Source organism: Homalodisca vitripennis, chromosome 2, assembly GCF_021130785.1.
Source record: "Homalodisca vitripennis isolate AUS2020 chromosome 2, UT_GWSS_2.1, whole genome shotgun sequence".
NCBI lineage: Eukaryota > Metazoa > Arthropoda > Insecta > Hemiptera > Cicadellidae > Homalodisca > Homalodisca vitripennis.
This window is the reverse complement of record NC_060208.1, coordinates 204,791,474-204,809,611: the sequence shown is the minus strand read 5'-3', so window position 1 is coordinate 204,809,611 and position 18,138 is coordinate 204,791,474. Positions and strand designations below refer to the sequence as shown.

General features: G+C 36.0%; 1 protein-coding gene across 8 annotated transcripts in view; it reads right to left on the bottom strand.

Moving 5' to 3' along the window:
* Positions 1-18,138, bottom strand: part of LOC124355304 (protein grainyhead) — a 299,632-nt gene that overhangs the window by 100,541 nt on the left and 180,953 nt on the right. Inside the window, exon 1 of one of the 8 annotated variants that reach the window (XM_046806390.1) lies at positions 7,668-7,863. The exons of the other annotated variants lie outside the window; for them this stretch is intronic. The gene's annotated coding sequence lies outside the window, so the exon portion shown is untranslated. Of the gene's footprint in view, positions 1-7,667; positions 7,864-18,138 lie in introns of those variants that run through there. 8 annotated transcript variants of the gene reach the window in all.

Genomic DNA, 18,138 nt, shown 5'->3' with positions numbered 1-18,138 from the left:
TACCCAGAAAGTAATTTTAATTTTATATTTATGTATTATTTTTACTTACAAATAAATTGTGTTAGTTATAAGATTAGGACTTTTATTTTTATATGACGCTTGCACTACAATTAATTATTGTTAATTGTTTCCTGCAATAAAGAATATTAGGCCTATTATTATTATTAATTTCAATAAACATTGAATCACAAAAAGTACTTACTCCGCTGGGACTGGAACCCGAATCTCTCACTTGCCAGGTATGACTGTGCTACCATTACACCACAGAGCCCTTACTTTTTAGGATTCAATTATTTTGTATTTGGCCGTTTCTTTCACATATCTATTTAAATAACCAAACTAACATATGAACGGAAGACCAAATACCTGTCAAATGACTTTTATTTACATTCATTAAATTTGTATAAGTAACAATAGCGTAATTTAATTTCAATAAACATTGAATCACAAAAAGTTATTATTGTTATTTAGACATACAGAACAGAGTTGTTTCGAAAATGTAGAGACTCGGCAGAGTCAACAGCAAATCAAAAAGGTACATACATTTTTTTACGGGACCCAATCACAGAGGTGCGCAAATTGCTATCGCCAAATTGCCGCGAAACTGCGACGTTACGGGGATATATACAATTATTATTTATCTAGCTGCGGCGGATCCTACATCAATGCGCATGCGCGGAGACGTGCGCGCGCACAAGACGCAGGGTGCAATAAAGACATATCTCCGCATCGCACCCAGACAGCACGTAAGGTAGGTAAGTGCACAAGTAGGCATAGCCGTGTTCGTGACGGCGAGCCCATTATACGGCGAGCGGACGCGTGCATGTGCAAGGATCGCCTTGCATATTTAGCGCTTGCAGAGTGATCGCCCGGCCACAGTCGCGCGAGGTGGTCACGATAGCCAAAATCGCCCGATAGTCGCAGCCACTGCCACAATGGGCTCACACCGCAGCCCACGCCCGCTATTCCACCCCGTGGGATGGCGAAAGTTAGAGCCCTTTGTGTAATTATTTAGCGGCCGGATAGGGCTGAATTATTGGCAGAAAATGATCGGGAAATCTACATTCAATGGGTATCCGACGGGAGACTCTGTTAATGGCCAGGGAGGTGTGCGTAAACTGCGATTCAAATGTTCGGAGTTTGTAGTAAATAAGAATGGATTATAAAATAGAATTTGAGTAGTGTTGAATTAATAATTAGTCCATTTTATGGATTAGCTTTGTAGCAAGAGAGACTACTTTACAACGACAATTTAATGTGTATAGATTAATGCGCTAATAGATTAATTCATAGTACTTAATTTATTAAAGTTTAATGAGCAGTTTAATTAGTTAGTTTAATTAAAGTAGCAGAAGAGTACTTTACAACGACAATTTAATATTTCTAGAGTAATGCACTAATACATTAATTAAAAGTATTTAATTTATTAAAGTTTCGTATTAGTAAATGACTTTAAAAATCCAGGTTCGTACGAGATAAAGGTCAAATTTTACGTTGTATCCATAAATACAAACTGATTCAATATCCGCTAATCGGTGAATTTGGGCCACAAACGATCGAGTTTGCAATTACTAGGAGTAATTTACGAAAAGTCATGTATGTAAAACAGACTTTAACAGTGTTGTTGTGGATGTTCAATTTGCTTTACACCCCAAAGCTTTACCCCCTAATTTGTTGTGTTCAAATTAAACCAAATTTCATCATCATTATTACGCCTCCAACCAAATAAACAGTTCCAGCACAGCAACATTAGCTAAATGGTGTTGACGAGAAATTACAGTTTAGTATTCTAAAGATAGTTTGGGCACTATTAAAAAGAATGTGCCCAAAACGGTTATTAAAAATTAACTGTGTTATTCAAGGGGTTACCCATGATTTTCATTTAGGGATGAGACATATCTATACATCAACTGTTAAATTGTCAATGCTGTCGGTTTTGTGTTTATGTCAAGAATAGACAAATACGCTTTCACGAATTCTTCACAACAGAGGCACGTATATGTTGTAATTATTATAAATTATTACTAATCGATAGGTAATTTTAGAATTTTTAGTGAACGAAGGGGGGAGGTTTTGAAATTTGGCATGTTCATATTAAACAGCCTTTAGAGAAGCTGGACCAAATGTGGTAATGAACCTATGATATATTATAATAGCCTGATAATGTATACTTTGCTAACGAAAATATTAGCTATGGTATACAATATTAAACTTCTGTCTACCAAACGGATCAATGACTGACCTATGATATTTTATAATAGCCAGATACTGTATACTTTGGTAACGAAAATATTATCTACGGTGTACAATATTAAACTTCTGGCTACCAAACCGATCAGTGATTGGCCTATGAATTTATATGTTAACCAAATACTGTGCAATCTCGTAACGAATAAGTTACCTATAGTATAGAATATTATTATTATGAATGATTTCCAATACTCATTCGGTTACGTGTGTCAATAGTCTTAACATGACGCAACTATTAAACTAATTCTGATAACAAGAGCAAAGCAGAAAGAAATTTTAACAATTTTTTAATAATTTAAAGTGAACAATTTATATTGCTATTACTAATCCTAGTTACAGTATTTGAAACTATTATATAGATTATGATGATTTTTTTAAATGATGTATCTATTATATTTTATTGAGTGATAGTTTATGATTTTACCCAGGAACAGAATGTAACAAGACTCCCGATTCGGACAGTGACGTTCCTAATGTGGTTGTACAGTACAATAAATTGTGATTGAGTAGAACATGATGAGGTGGGCTAGTGCTTCACGAGACCTGCGCACCACGAGTGCGGGGAGTGAGTGTACCGCGCAGGCGCTGTGTTATTAAGCGTAGTACGCAGGCGCACGGCCCTGTTAAATGTACATTACTCTGAGTGGACGCAAGTCACCCACTCTACCGTATTGTCATTATGGACCGGCGCACGTCTGTTATTTCGGCGTTAAAATGAAATTATCAACTGCAAGCTTGTTATTAGGTAGCTGATTTAGTAGGTCTAAAGTAAGTTTGTGGTGGTAACTAAATACAATGTATTAACACTTTAATTATTAGTACTAATTTAGAATAACGTTCCGTATGGCTTTAATAGTCAATCTCAATCAGTTTAAACGTTCAAAATTTCCATTTCTAAGGTTTGTTAGTATGTTTGTTATTTAAATATTTATTATTATACCACCAAAAATGTATAATTAAAGAAGATACAAAATTTATCTCCTAATACACGATAACAATAAATGTAAACCCTTAAGTAGAATCATTTCATGAGCAATTGTTTTATACCAAGTTTCCATTTCCAGAAACAAAATTTCAAATGGTGCTTAATTTATTAAATACCTTATCCTGATACTTATAATTTTTGGCCACAATAAGAAAATTAATAATAACAAATTATTCCGTAAAATATTTAAAAAATATAATTTTAATATTTTTAATACATCATAGTTTTAGATTTAGAAGTAAATAGTTTGTAAATTGGGAGCAAGTTACTGGGTAAACCATCCAAATGAACTTTTATGTTAAATTGAACAATATAATAGGCGTACAGAGTAGAATAATTTACTAAAACAACAATTCTGTTCAGCAGAATTTCAGAACATATCATTTAAGGACTGCGCCAATCAAGCATTAAACGCTGTTTGGATCCATACTTATATTGTTCTTCAAAAGTATTTTATAAGTATAATTAAAATAATCGTATTCAAATTAACTGCAGTGAGTAACTTGTACCAAATATTATACATAATATTAACGCTAAAATGTTTTCATAATTTAAAAAAATTGTAGTCTACTTACTAAACCGATTTTTAGGTGTGTTTAAATAAACAAATATTGTTCCACAATTGCAAAAGTTTTCTAAAAAACCCTCTGATTTGGAGTATGCTTTGAAAATTTTGTACGGCAAGGTTTATCATCCGGATCCGAGACAAATGTAAGAACCCTTTCATTAGCGAGATGGTCCTGTAGGGCCGTGCCCTGGCGCGAAGGGCAGTGGTGAGCGACTCGCATATTAAACAGGTGGCCACTGCATTGTAGAGAGGAGGCTAGCTAGGGCTAAGGGCCGGTGTCATCATCTGCAGGTCCGTTATGAGGGGTCACTCAGGACAATGGTCTACCCCGGCCTGTCGCCCATTCCCATAGTCTACCGTGTGAATGTTCTAACGTCCAGGGGCAGGAAACTCAGCTACAGCCACATCTCGAGCATTGCGCTTGCGCTGTGTCTGCGCAGCGCCGCGGAGCTTCATTCATTCACCTGTCAGAATCTCCGCCTCCGCATTGTCCCTTAACCCTCCCCTCGCGTGACGGCCGCTTCCTCCCACGAGCGTTTCACCCCTCGCGCCGAAACGATCCGATAAAAATGCTGTTTTATATATAAAAAACTCATTAGTTCATTATTTATTCGGATTTTACACAACCCTACATTGGAATATTTGTATTACTTATTGAAAATTGTGAGAATTTTAATTGATCGAATTTTACCAATTTTAAAAACATTAATTGATGAACAATTTTTGATTAATAATAAAATAAATTTAAATTATATTAAAATAGTATTTTTGTATTATACATATACCTTTTCCTTTTTTACACAATTATGTTTTCTATACCTTAAATTATGTATTATACTTTTTAAACAGAACTATGTACCATCAGATGTTACAGCGAGTGGATAAAAAGACTTTGAAATAATGCTAGACTGTAATAATTACTTATTTGTAATTTATATATTTTTTACAACACTGGTCACACACAGCTTATCAAAGTGGGTATGATTTGACACAAAACCCATTATGCTTAAATTCATTAAGTGTATAAATAAGCTTGTTGGGGTTAACTCTTAGATAAAAAATAAAGATAAAAATAAAGCTGTATTGGATTTTTACAAAACACAAACACATTGCACAATAATATACGTATATATATATATATATATATATATATATATATATATATATATATATATATATTGACATGTTTTTTTTTATTCAGAGAAATAAAATTCATTTATTCAATTAACGTACGTAATGTGAAAATTACCTCAAGTCGAAAGGGAGTAAAATTTAATAACAGTGTAAAAATAAACTTTACTTTAATTTAACCCCTAAAACTTTGATATTTATTTTTTATCTAAGAGTTAACCTCACCAAGCTTATTTTTGTACACTGAATGAATATAAACATAACGGTTTTAGTGCCAATTTATATTTTTACTATGGTTTTAATTTATTTTATTTCTTTATTGACTGGTTTATTTTGCTAGTTTTTCGATTCTACATCTATATTATTCCTAAATATGTAGACCATTTGTTGTGCAATATGTTCGTGTTTTGTAAAAATCCAATACAGCTTTATTTTTATCTTTATTTTTTGTCTAAGAGTTAACCCCAACAAGCTTATTTATACACTGAATGAATTTAAGCATAATGGGTTTTGTGTCAAATCATACCTATACTCGGATTTTAATTTAGCCTACTTAATTTCTTTATCAACTAGTTTATTTTGTTAATTTTTCGATTCCACATCTATATTGTTCCTAAATTTATAGACTATATGATGCTGCATGTGTTTGTGGTTAAGACAAGTCCAATATAGCTTAAATATTATGAAATTATTATTTATTTATATTACAACTTATTGAAGAAACATTGAAAACAGTTATGAATAATTAGGTACAATAGTAGTAATACAATACAATAAGTAGTAATGCATTTCCTCTACGTAAAAAAATCTCAGCAATGACAAAGTTGTTTGAAAAATGTGAACACATTTGCTTTAACCCTAAAATATTTTTTTTAACTTTCTACGTTTTGCATTAGAATAATAAACATAATTTATGTAAACCTGAATGAAGTCACGTATTTTCGTTTATGGACTTATTGCTGTTATAATGGTTAACTGTTGTTCTCCAAAGACTCCTAACAAACTTTCTTTATTTAAGTTTTTAATTATAGCCTTTAACATTTATACCATCAACTTCTGAATTAATTCTAAATAATAAAATATATACTTTGTCTAGAAATAGGTAAAAATTGGGTGGGAAAATTATTTTTTTTATCACATATTATATTTGAAGGCTCTTTTAAAGAACTGAAGCTTTCGTCATTTTCATATACATTTTTTCGACTCTGTTTTTGTAGAAGTAACTATTATTTATTTATTAATGATAACGTTAATCTGCATTATACATCGACAGTAGTAATATAGCATAATCCTTGAAAGATAGAAAGACAAAGTAGTTTGACGTTTTAATCACTCTCATAGGAACAGTAGAAATTTTACGTTTATTATACATAAATTTCATGGCACCGATATATTTGTTTCTGAAGTACGCCAATCTATAAGACTGTGGTCAAATAACGATTTCAAATTCAAGCATATTATTGTCATAGAATACGAGTATTATTAATTATGAATATATACATTTATAAATTGAATTCTACTTTCAGACCAACCATAAACCCGCTAATCTTTTAGATGTAACTGTTTATAATTTCAAACTCTTTAAAATAATTTTACCGAGTTACCCTAAATATTTAACCGAAGCTTCAAAATTCAAACCCTGCCTGCATCGTCGTGTGTTACAACACTGTTTTTTAAATTCTGAATTTAAATTCGTAAAATAAAAATAAAAACTAGGATGTATTGGGGGTACTTGTAAGTGGTGAGAATATGTTCACACCTACCACACAAGATATGATACAATTAACAAGTAACTCGACAAAACATTCTGTCCTGCACAAAGATGTGCACTTTAAAGGAGCCTTTTTTATCTGTTGACCTCTTACCTTTTTCAGTTATGGTTTGAATGTTATACATATGTGTAACTACCCACTTTTCAACTAACGCCACATTTCTCTACGCAAATTGAGTGGAAACCAAAACTGATCTCTTAGCTATGTGAAATTTAATTTTGACTTTTAACTCAATATACGGTTATATATTATGTTTAATAATAATATGGAAAGAATAATGGTAGATTGTTTGTATTCAAAACGATTATGCTTGGATTTTAACGTACCTCCCAGAAAGTTTTAAATTGATAGATATTATTAATTTTGGGGAAATTTTTTAGATTTATTTTTATAGTTATGCACAACAATATCTCTAATAAAAATACACTATCAAATGCTTTATATTATAGATTAGCGTAATTTTACTATGCAGAAAGATTGGGTATAAGCATTGTTCCTTTTTAATGAACAATTCCTTATTTTTAGACCGCCCTTCTATCTTTTCTTGACCCTTAATTTATTCGTCAGCACTAGTGCTATTTTGTACACACCTACACAGTTCTATACACATAACTTTTGAGTTGTTTAAAACAGTGTTTTGGTTTTAATGCCGTACATGATTACACATAAATATAATTTATGTCGTAAAAACAGTAAAAAATTGTTAAATTTGTCTTTGTATAAAAAATAATACCTACTGATTTCAGACCAAATTCACACTTTTACTAACCATTTAGGGACAAAATGAATGTCTTTAATAATGATAAAAATTACATCTAGGATTAATTAATCATTTAGATTTCGATTATTATTATAAATAGTAATTTTTGTAAGCTGAATTCTCGGTCGACAGAACAACTTCAAAACACCTTGAGAGAGCGTAATTTTAATTTTTAATAATAAAATGTTCTAAGGTGCTGACCTTTTTTCAAGTTAATCCTCACAAACAATTCCAAGGGGATGCGTGTTGCCAGATACGAGCACTGGGGCAGTCACTCACTATACGCAGACACTGTCACTGAGTACGCATGCGCACTGCACTACATGTTCCCGCACTGCGCAGATCACGGTCAGCACTAGTCACGACGTGAGATGGCACTGATGCGTACAGTCCACCGCCGTGAGTCCGCGCCGGCCGGCCCCCTCCCCACCTCACTGCACTGATAGTAGGGAGGGGGAGGGAGGGGACATCCCCACACTACCACCTCCTCACTACGCATTTCCCTACAAGGTGGAAGGGGGACGAGACCTTGAGATAAAAAATGTTTGAAAATGCGACAATCAAACAACACGTTTAACGAATTCCGTGATTAATTGCGAAATAATCTCGTATCAGAATAGTGAGACTGTATTCATTTGTACTTGAAATACATATGCAATTGACACGCAATAAAAGTTAAAATAGACTACCACGTAAGACACTTTGTGTATCCGAGTTCTAATGCATTTACATTGAGGTTCAAACTACGAAAATATAAGTCAACGATGTTCTTTTCTTCACTTCGGCTTGTCTTTTCCACATAAGAATGGACACTAAGAAAGGTCCGGTATGTCGGGTTGACCAGAAAGCTTTAGTTGGACCTCAGAGCAAATACAACAACTGAGCGTCAGCCTTGTCAGTCAGCCACAGCTTTACCGGTTCGGAATCCACCTTATACTGCAGGTCATGTCGTTACTCTAGTTAATGGGGTTTTAATTAATGATACGTCTACACAGGGTCTCCACGCTCATTCTTCACACCAATTTATCTCAATCGTTGAGATGCCTCAATTAGAAGTCCGGTGACGGAATAAATAAATTCTGTTAAAGTACACTACTAAAATAGGGTTCAAAAGAAATAATAGCAGAGGAATAATTATGACATAGTGAAGGCAGAAATAAAATGTACATTACTCGGTAAATTTACAAGATTTGTTCAAAGAAGTCGGTGTTAAAAATTAATGTCTTGAATAGTGGTTTAAAAAGCCATACGTCCAAAATAATGACTCCATAACATGTCGATTTTTTTAACTGCCCGGTCAAGAACAATAGTTAAGATGGTATTTTCTTATAGCATTATGTAGTTTCAATATTTTACGATTGCATAATCAAAAACGTACACCTGTACCATTTTTTATAGAAAATGTTGTTTCCTAGTTACTGGTTTATCAAAACAGCAGGAAAAGCAAAAACAGGCAGTGTATTGTTTGTAATATTGTTTCCGAAATGAAAAATAGAAGGTATGTTTGTAGATTAATTAATTTATATGTCCAAAAACAGATGTAAACAAGCATAATGTTTAATGTTGTTAATAACTCAAACTCATAGTTTCTGATCCTGTAGTAGCAGATCGATAGAATATGGCGGCGGCAGATTGCCTCTAGAACCAATCTCTGTTGAGTTACACAAACCTGTGTACGTTTGGTGCGCTACCTTCAACCAGACTACCTCATGAGTATTATAACATGACGTATTATAATTGTTTTAATGCTTTGTATACATTTTATTTTAAACATAAAAAATTAAATTTTAACTGTTACCACCTTGTGAGTAAACACAGATTAAAACGTACCTAAATAGGACCTGATTGTGTATGTTTGTACCTAGCGTATAGTATTAGTAGACAGGGAGTGCCGCTGGACACACGTAGTTACAAACCCACACACACGCACACACACACACACAAGTGGAAGGTATTAGGGCAGCAGCAGGTTAGTCACGTAGAGCATTTCCTCGATCAAATCTATCTTTGATATTTGTAATGGTATCCTAAAGTGGTTAGTATATATATATATATATATATATATATATATATATATATATATATATATAGTAAACATCATAACGAGTATAATAACCAAACGACGTATACTATACTGTCATTGTCACAGAGTACTGTTTAGTCATGAATCTAAGGTGTTACAAGGTAAACCTTCTGCGCCCGTGAGTGCGTGTGTGCCGGCGACAACGTGTATCTCAGTCTACACATCATTCACAAAACTAATCCCGCGCGCACGACGAGGGTACAGCGCGCTAACACGGTTGTGGGTCACGAAGGCGCGTACAAGATCTGGAGTTATCGGTCCACGCGACATTACCGCCACTGGAAGTGGGCACAGAGGGAACAGCTGACCAGACGCAGAGTAGCACGGCTGTGATAAGCAGTTGGCCACAAAGAAGAGGATGTGGCGAGAAAGCTGTGTAACAAACCCGGTCTATGTGTTACAGACTGTGAGCTAGAAACAGCTGACCAGAAGCGGAGCAGCGCGGCTGTGATAAGCAGTTGGCCACAAATAAGAGGATGTGGCGAGAAAGCTGTGTAACAAACCCGGTATATTTGTTACAGACTGTGAGCTAGAAACCGCTGACCAGAAGCGGAGCAGCGCGGCTGTGATAAGCAGTTGGCCACAAATAAGAGGATGTGGCGAGAAAGCTGTGTAACAAACCCGGTATATTTGTTACAGACTGTGAGCTAGAAACAGCTGACCAGAAGCGGAGCAGCGCGGCTGTGATAAGCAGTTGGCCACAAATAAGAGGATGTGGCGAGAAAGCTGTGTAACAAACCCGGTCTATTTGTTACAGACTGTGAGCTAGAAACAGCTGACCAGAAGCGGAGCAGCACGGCTGTGATAAGCAGTTGGCCACAAATAAGAGGATGTGGCGAGAAAGCTGTGTAACAAACCCGGTCTATTTGTTACAGACTGTGAGCTAGAAACAGCTGACCAGAAGCGGAGCAGCGCGGCTGTGATAAGCAGTTGGCCACAAATAAGAGGATGTGGCGAGAAAGCTGTGTAACAAACCCGGTATATTTGTTACAGACTGTGAGCTAGAAACAGCTGACCAGAAGCGGAGCAGCGCGGCTGTGATAAGCAGTTGGCCACAAATAAGAGGATGTGGCGAGAAAGCTGTGTAACAAACCCGGTCTATTTGTTACAGACTGTGAGCTAGAAACAGCTGACCAGAAGCGGAGCAGCGCGGCTGTGATAAGCAGTTGGCCACAAATAAGAGGATGTGGCGAGAAAGCTGTGTAACAAACCCGGTATATTTGTTACAGACTGTGAGCTAGAAACAGCTGACCAGAAGCGGAGCAGCGCGCTGTGATAAGCAGTTGGCCACAAATAAGAGGATGTGGCGAGAAAGCTGTGTAACAAACCCGGTCTATTTGTTACATACTGTGAGCTAGAAACAGCTGACCAGAAGCGGAGCAGCGCGGCTGTGATAAGCAGTTGGCCACAAATAAGAGGATGTGGCGAGAAAAGCTGTGTAACAAACCCGGTCTATGTGTTACAGACTGTGAGCTAGGAAACAGCTGACCAGAAGCGGAGCAGCGCGCGCTGTGATAAGCAGTTGGCCACAAATAAGAGGATGTGGCGAGAAAGCTGTGTAACAAACCCGGTCTATTTGTTACAGACTGTGAGCTAGAAAGTGGTGTTATGAATGGAGGAAGGTCGGTGTCGGGTACAGGTGGACAGGTCAGACCGGGTTGGCGGTCACTTGGGTGCGGTCCCGGTCGATCCGAGCCTCCGGTTATCCGGTTATTTTTACTTCCTACTGGCTGAAATGCAAAAGAGGTCTCATCTGTTGAATTTGGCTCAGTATGATACGGTGTTCCCCAAGGCTCGGCGTTGGCTTCATTTACGCTGTTTTTGTTTTATTTCCAATTTAATCAGTGCAAATATTTATAGGAATAAAAATTTAGGCAAGTGGCCGTTGGCAATCAGGAACTTTACAAAGGTTATGTGCAAAGAAAATATAAGCTTTCAAAATAATATCTTTGAGACATTCACATTTTATTATACTTTAATCACTCAAACTGTATAAAAAATTGTTTTAAAACCAACTATTAAAATTCTTTTAACAAAATAAAAGTATACAAGTAACTAAAGAATATGAGGAAAGCGAGCTTTGCTCGGTATTTTTTCTGGTAAATCGAGTTTTGAGGTTCATTTAATGATATACTTATCCGCAATCGATAAAACTATAAATGCCATGGCTATTTATTGTCCTGTCCTATTCTGCATTAAAGGATACTAGAGCAAAATATGCGTTTATGTTTCTTATGTTTGCTATGAAGCTATTAGGGTGACGGTTAAAAAAGACGTACTAATTCATTTGGAAAATTTTGGTTGTGCCATTAAAATTCGTCCATGCAAACAACAGTCACCAAATTCTATTTATGCAATTAGAAACCCGTACCTCATGGAAATGCAATGTACCGCAATATATACACAAACGTGATATTGCACAGCTGCAGTGACGGCACATTTATATGCCAGTAAATAATTATTAAGTTATAAAACCCTACGAAGTTTTCCGTCTCGACGTCTTCTAATCTGTATTCTCGTTGCTCGTCATTTTCAGTAGCGACACGTTGTACTACATGCTCTTGTGAAACCTCTAAATCATGAGACCTTTCTGCTCGTATAATGTTAGTTATAGTTTGCAAGCATTTTACTTTAGCAATACGTGTGGGACGAAGTATATGAAATAAATAAATAGATTGAATTGTTAAAGAAGAGAAATTATTCATCAACATGTCATCTTATATTGCAATCAACATTTACTTTCGGTTTGAACCTTCGGTAATTTATACACCTTTTTACTCTTCAGAAGTTAAGATGCAATGGTGAAGATATGGAGACTTCAAACTTCCATATAGTATGTTAAATAGATATACTTACTTACATGTAACTCAGTGTTCATAATCAGCCATACCTGTAACAGATCATTAATTGTATTAAATGAAGTTGTTGAAAAGGGTAAACATACAATACGCACTACACATTTTTTTGCAATTTATTAGGTTTTTATTTTATTTTTAAAGTGCCAATTTTGTAATTTTTCTTGATATATAAAGCTTGATCCATTTTATAAAATGTTGTCTTATTAAGTAATTACTCAAACTGTTGGCCTTTTCATATGTACATTTCATCAGTCAATACCGAAAAAACCAAAAAAAGGTACAGATATACGGAATATATATCCAATATAGAAACAACAAAAAATATAACGCGTTAATTATTATTCACTTTTCTATAGTTGATCAGTACGAACAATTGCGCAATTGGTCAGCCTAAATTTGGAATATGACACAGCTATAAAACATCCGCACAGAAGAAATGCTGTAACAGCAGGCAGGAAAGCTTAAAACATCGTTGAGAGATCACACACTTTGATATGAAAGGTTGTTTAGTAGTGGCAATTCAGGAAAAAAGATTTTTTTCAGCGTGAAACATATTTTTCTGACACTTTGCCGATAACCGTGTCAATAAATTAGTTATCCAATTACTATCAAAATAAACATGGAACAAAAAATACTGACAGCTTTAAGAAAATTTGATTAGATATTCATTTGTCCATAACAGCAGAGCGCTTCCACTTCCTAGATTCGGACAGTAGTCCGGTAGCGGGCCGCGGCGGATGTCACGACTCCAGGAGGAGAGGAGAGGAGCTAGGGAGGAGCTGGGGAGGCACCTAGGGAGGCACGTAGTTAATTGAATGCTCTGGGTCGAGCACGATGGAGAGCAGAGGAGTCTGCTGATGTAACCCGGCTAGTCGGACAGCACGGGCAAGCTACAAGTACAAGTTGATAGAACTGGGGACTGAGTTTTTCTGCTGATCAAGAATTTACACTCTGTACGTCATAACTTTTCACTTCGGGGTTCCCCGTTACAAGTGATCAGTGTGTCCACTCACGAGTAGGCGTTACTAGGAAACCAACACGTTTTCTCCAAATTGGTGAGACTTGTTTAAAATACGGATATTAAAGAGGATTTTCTAATATTTCTGAACATAAAATATATATATATATATATATATATATATATATATATATATATATATATATATATATAATATGTTTTATTTTAATGAAAAGTACATAAATTGTACGCTTTGAGATAATTTTACGTACTTATTATAATAAAGCAAGTTAATAAACGTTAAACCTTTTTCTAAGACAAATATTAATGTTATGACATTTAAAGAATGTCCTAAATGTATTAAACAATTCCCATCTTAGTTTCCGACAGATAAATGTTTGCACGGTGGAGAAATCTAGTGGGACACTAAAAGTGACGAGAAACTGACCAGCAAGAGCAGAAGGATAAGGATCGCCAAGGATACGATTTAAGGTGATTGAAATTCAATAATGTAGAATAGTTCCATGTGAGATGTGTGAACAGCAGAGAAACCTAGTGAGCCACAACTAAAAGTGACAAGGAACTGTCCAACAAGAGCAGAAGGATAAGGATCGCCAAGGATACGATTTAAGTTGATTGAAATTCAATAATGTAGAATAGTTCCATGTGAGATGTGTGAACAGCAGAGAAATCTAGTGGGACACGACTACAAGTGGCAGAGAACTGTCCAGCAGGAGGACCAGAGAAGGATGTGATGGGTGTGGGTCTCGAGATTAATGTAGTTTGCATGTAGAAAGGATGAAGATACTTTGTCTCTGAGCCATGCGCGATAGTGTAATGGTGTGACATGGCCGAGCCCACGCAGCCGTCGATAAATTACACCGAGACCGATCTTTTTATACTTTCCTAAACACAGCACAACTGTGGAAGTAGTGTCAACAGTTCTCGGTTAATTTGAATAGAAACCGCTGTGCAGACCGCCCTCGATAGGCACAGCTTAAGTAGTTTTCCTGATATAGTGGTTTAAGCATTGCCTTGGAATTTATTAGCGCATTTATAATGTAGTTAAATGTAAACTTTGCAAAGTATTTGGTTTCGAATTGTTCGAATCGTTAAATGCATAAGTACAGGGTTTAAATTAAGTCCTGATGCACCTGGATATATTCCAAATGGATTGATATATCGATGTAAAATTTTCACCATACCTATAAAATACTTCTTGGGACATTTTGGAGGGTAAAATTATTTCTCCCACTTTTTCAAAGGGGGTAAAGGGGGGTCACTTTAGATTTTAAAATTGCAACCCTTAACTTGTGACATGTCATTTTTAAGGTGAATTCAAAAGAAAGAAATGACATGAATAAAACACCTCTACGACGATCCTTGCAAAGGTTATGGGTTAAGAACCCCAAACATCTAAAGGTGTAAATTAAGTCCTGATGCACCTGGATATATTCCAAATGGATTGATATATCGATGTAAAATTTTCACCATACCTATAAAATACTTCTTGGGACATTTTATTTCTCCCGCTTTTTCAAAGAGGGTAGAGGGGTGTGTCACTTTAAATTTTAAAATTGCAACCCTATCTTGTGACATGTCATTTGAGAGGTAAATTCAAAAGAAACACAATGCCATGAATAAAACATATTTACGATTCTACGACGATCCTAGCAAAGGTTATGGGTAAAGAACCCCTTACATCTAAAGGTGTAAATTAAGTCCTGATACGCCTGGATATATTCCAGACGGATTGAGATATCAATGTACAATCCTCACATACTTGTTAAATTACTTTTTTTTATTTTTAGACAGGAAAAAATGTCACATCCTTGACATCCTTTTTCAAAGGGGATTATAAAGGGTTAACTCGAGGTTTAAGTTGAAAATTTAAAGTGACCCCCTCTACCCGCTTTTGAAAAAGGGGGAAAATATTTTTACTCTCCGAAAAGTTCAAACAAGTATTTTAATAGGTATAGTGAAGATTGTACATCAATGTCTCAATCTGTTTGGAATACATCCAGGCGTAACAGGACTTAATTTACATCCTATATACACGTTAAAGTATTAAAATTTACAGTCGGTGTAGCAGTTAAGAAAATAGTAATTTTATAATTACAAATCTTTTCCTATACAAATAGCTGGCTATAGCAACGCGTTGGCGAAACTTTCCTGGATAAAAATTTTAGGTTACAAGACGTAAAATACCTACAAAAACATACTCGTACTTCAGTGCAAATTACACGTTGAGACTTTACATATCAGTGTTGTAGATATAAGGGGAATATATGACGTCACATGAAGGCATGTTCACTACTCTCAGTTGACTTTTACAACTTTCTAACTTACGATCCTGACGATACGCATATTCTTGTACAGTAAATGTTAGCCGATACCTTTATTGAAACTAGGTTGCTGCAAACACCGTTTATACACAATATATGTAACGGTGTGTTTTTATGGTTGCCAGTAAAACGGTCATCGCTGTGCGTGCACGTCATAAATTCGTACTTTAAATCAAGTCCAGGTGGTGAAATCATAAAACTACTAAGAAATATGGTCCGTCATAAAGGGCACCCGTACAATGATCAGGTTTAATGCTACTGTCTGTCGTAGAAACTCGGTTTCCGGTTGTGTTTTGTTTAATTAGGACGACCTGATTTGACAATTTTGTCTGTACTTATGTGTGAAGTTGCCCGTAAAAATATAAACTAATGGAGAATCTCGTAATTTAAGTGTTGATTCTTCTATAACCGGTCCGAATATAGCCCTACTTAGGAAGCTCTCAAATCAAATCAAATCAGTTTTTTATTGCCGGAACATTATACAACGCATGGCAAATGTCATATTTTTGCTTTTTACTGGCTAAAATTTTTGTCAAACACACCACAAGAAATCTCATTCAAACAATCTCAATTGTTGCTCTCAAGGTGTAATGCAGACATTGCAGGAATCGAATACTCGGTAGGTTACAGTTGTTTGTGAGTTTGGATGACCAAGTTCCATGATGCTCAATGAACGTCTCTATAGCCGTTCTGAATTTAGCCCAATCTAGGATGCTGGTTGGATGACTAAACCGGATTGGCTACAGTGTTTGTGAGTTTGGGGTGACCAAAGCACGGTATGGCCAGTTCTAAATTTAGCTCAATGTAGGATGCAATGGTTGGATGACATAAACTCGGATGGTTACAGTTGTTTGTGAATTTGAGATGACCAAGTTCCATGATGCGCTATGAACGTCCCTATAGCCGTTCTAAATTTAGCCCAATCTAGGATGCTGGTTGGATGACTAAACCGGATGGCTACAGTTGTTTGTGAGTTTGGGGTGACCAAGTTCCATGATGCTCTATGAACGTCCCTATAGCCGTTCTGAATTTAGCCCAATCTAGGATGCTGGTTGGATGACTAAACCGGATGGCTACAGTTGTTTGTGAGTTTGGGATGACCAAGTTCCATGATGTTCTATGAACGTCCCTATAGCCGTTCTGAATTTAGCCCAATCTAGGATGCTAGTTGGATGACTAAACCGGATGGCTACAGTTGTTTGTGAGTTTGGGATGACCAAGTTCCATGATGCGCTATGAACGTCCCTATAGCCGTTCTGAATTCAGCCCAGTGTAGGATGCTGGTTGGATGACTAGATTGCAATGTAGCAAAGCACAGTATGGCCAGTTAATGCTCTGAAGGTGCAATGTAGACATACTCGGTAGGCTACAGTTGTTTGTGAGTTTGGGATGACCAAGTTCCATGATGCGCTATGAACGTCCCTATAGCCGTTCTGAATTCAGCCCAGTGTAGGATGCTGGTTGGATGACTAGACTAGATTGCAATGTAGCAAAGCACAGTATGGCCAGTTAATGCTCTGAAGGTGCAATGTAGACATACTCGGTAGGCTACAGTTGTTTGTGAGTTTGGGATGACCAAGTTCCATGATGTTCTATGAACGTCCCTATAGCCGTTCTGAATTCAGCCCAGTGTAGGATGCTGGTTGGATGACTAGATTGCAATGTAGCAAAGCACAGTATGGCCAGTTAATGCTCTGAAGGTGCAATGTAGACATACTCGGTAGGTTACAGTTGTTTGTGAGATTAGGGAGACGGGGTTCAGTGATATTCTATGAACGCCTCTGCATGAAATTCCATGAAAAATGTTATATAATCTAAGGTTTTACCTAAGGGTTCTTCTGGTTGAGATAAAAACTTGTCAAACATAAAGATAGAAATGGGACGTGAAGAGCAAACAATGTGTGCACACCGCATCCCCGCTGAGTTACCCAAAACTCCAAGGGAAAATTCTAAAGCGGCACTTATGTAGTAGTCAATTTGACCACTGGAGTGGTCAATACAATCTGTCCAATACTTAAGTGATTCGGAACCCATATTAAATTCAAGATTCTTAGATTCCTGATGAAACTATTGATCCTTTAAACAGCCAATCAAATTCAGATAGTAACAGGAATACAAAGAGCATACATACTCATTATATCAATATATAAGTTATATAAGTCCTTTCAAACTTCCGTAAATTGACAAGTGACGTTAAAACAATCAAGATTTTATACGGAAACCTGCTAGATACTATTCGCTTTCTTTATATTTTACAAATACCTTTCAAAGCCCCATAAAACATTTACAGATAAGAGTACCCATAGTAAACATTTTGTTAGTCAGTTTTTTAAATTGTGTATGTGAATGAATGACTGCATGAATGAATGAACTCTTTATTTTAAAAGGCGAAGTTAGGACTTCATTGTTCTTTCATACAATTGTCGAT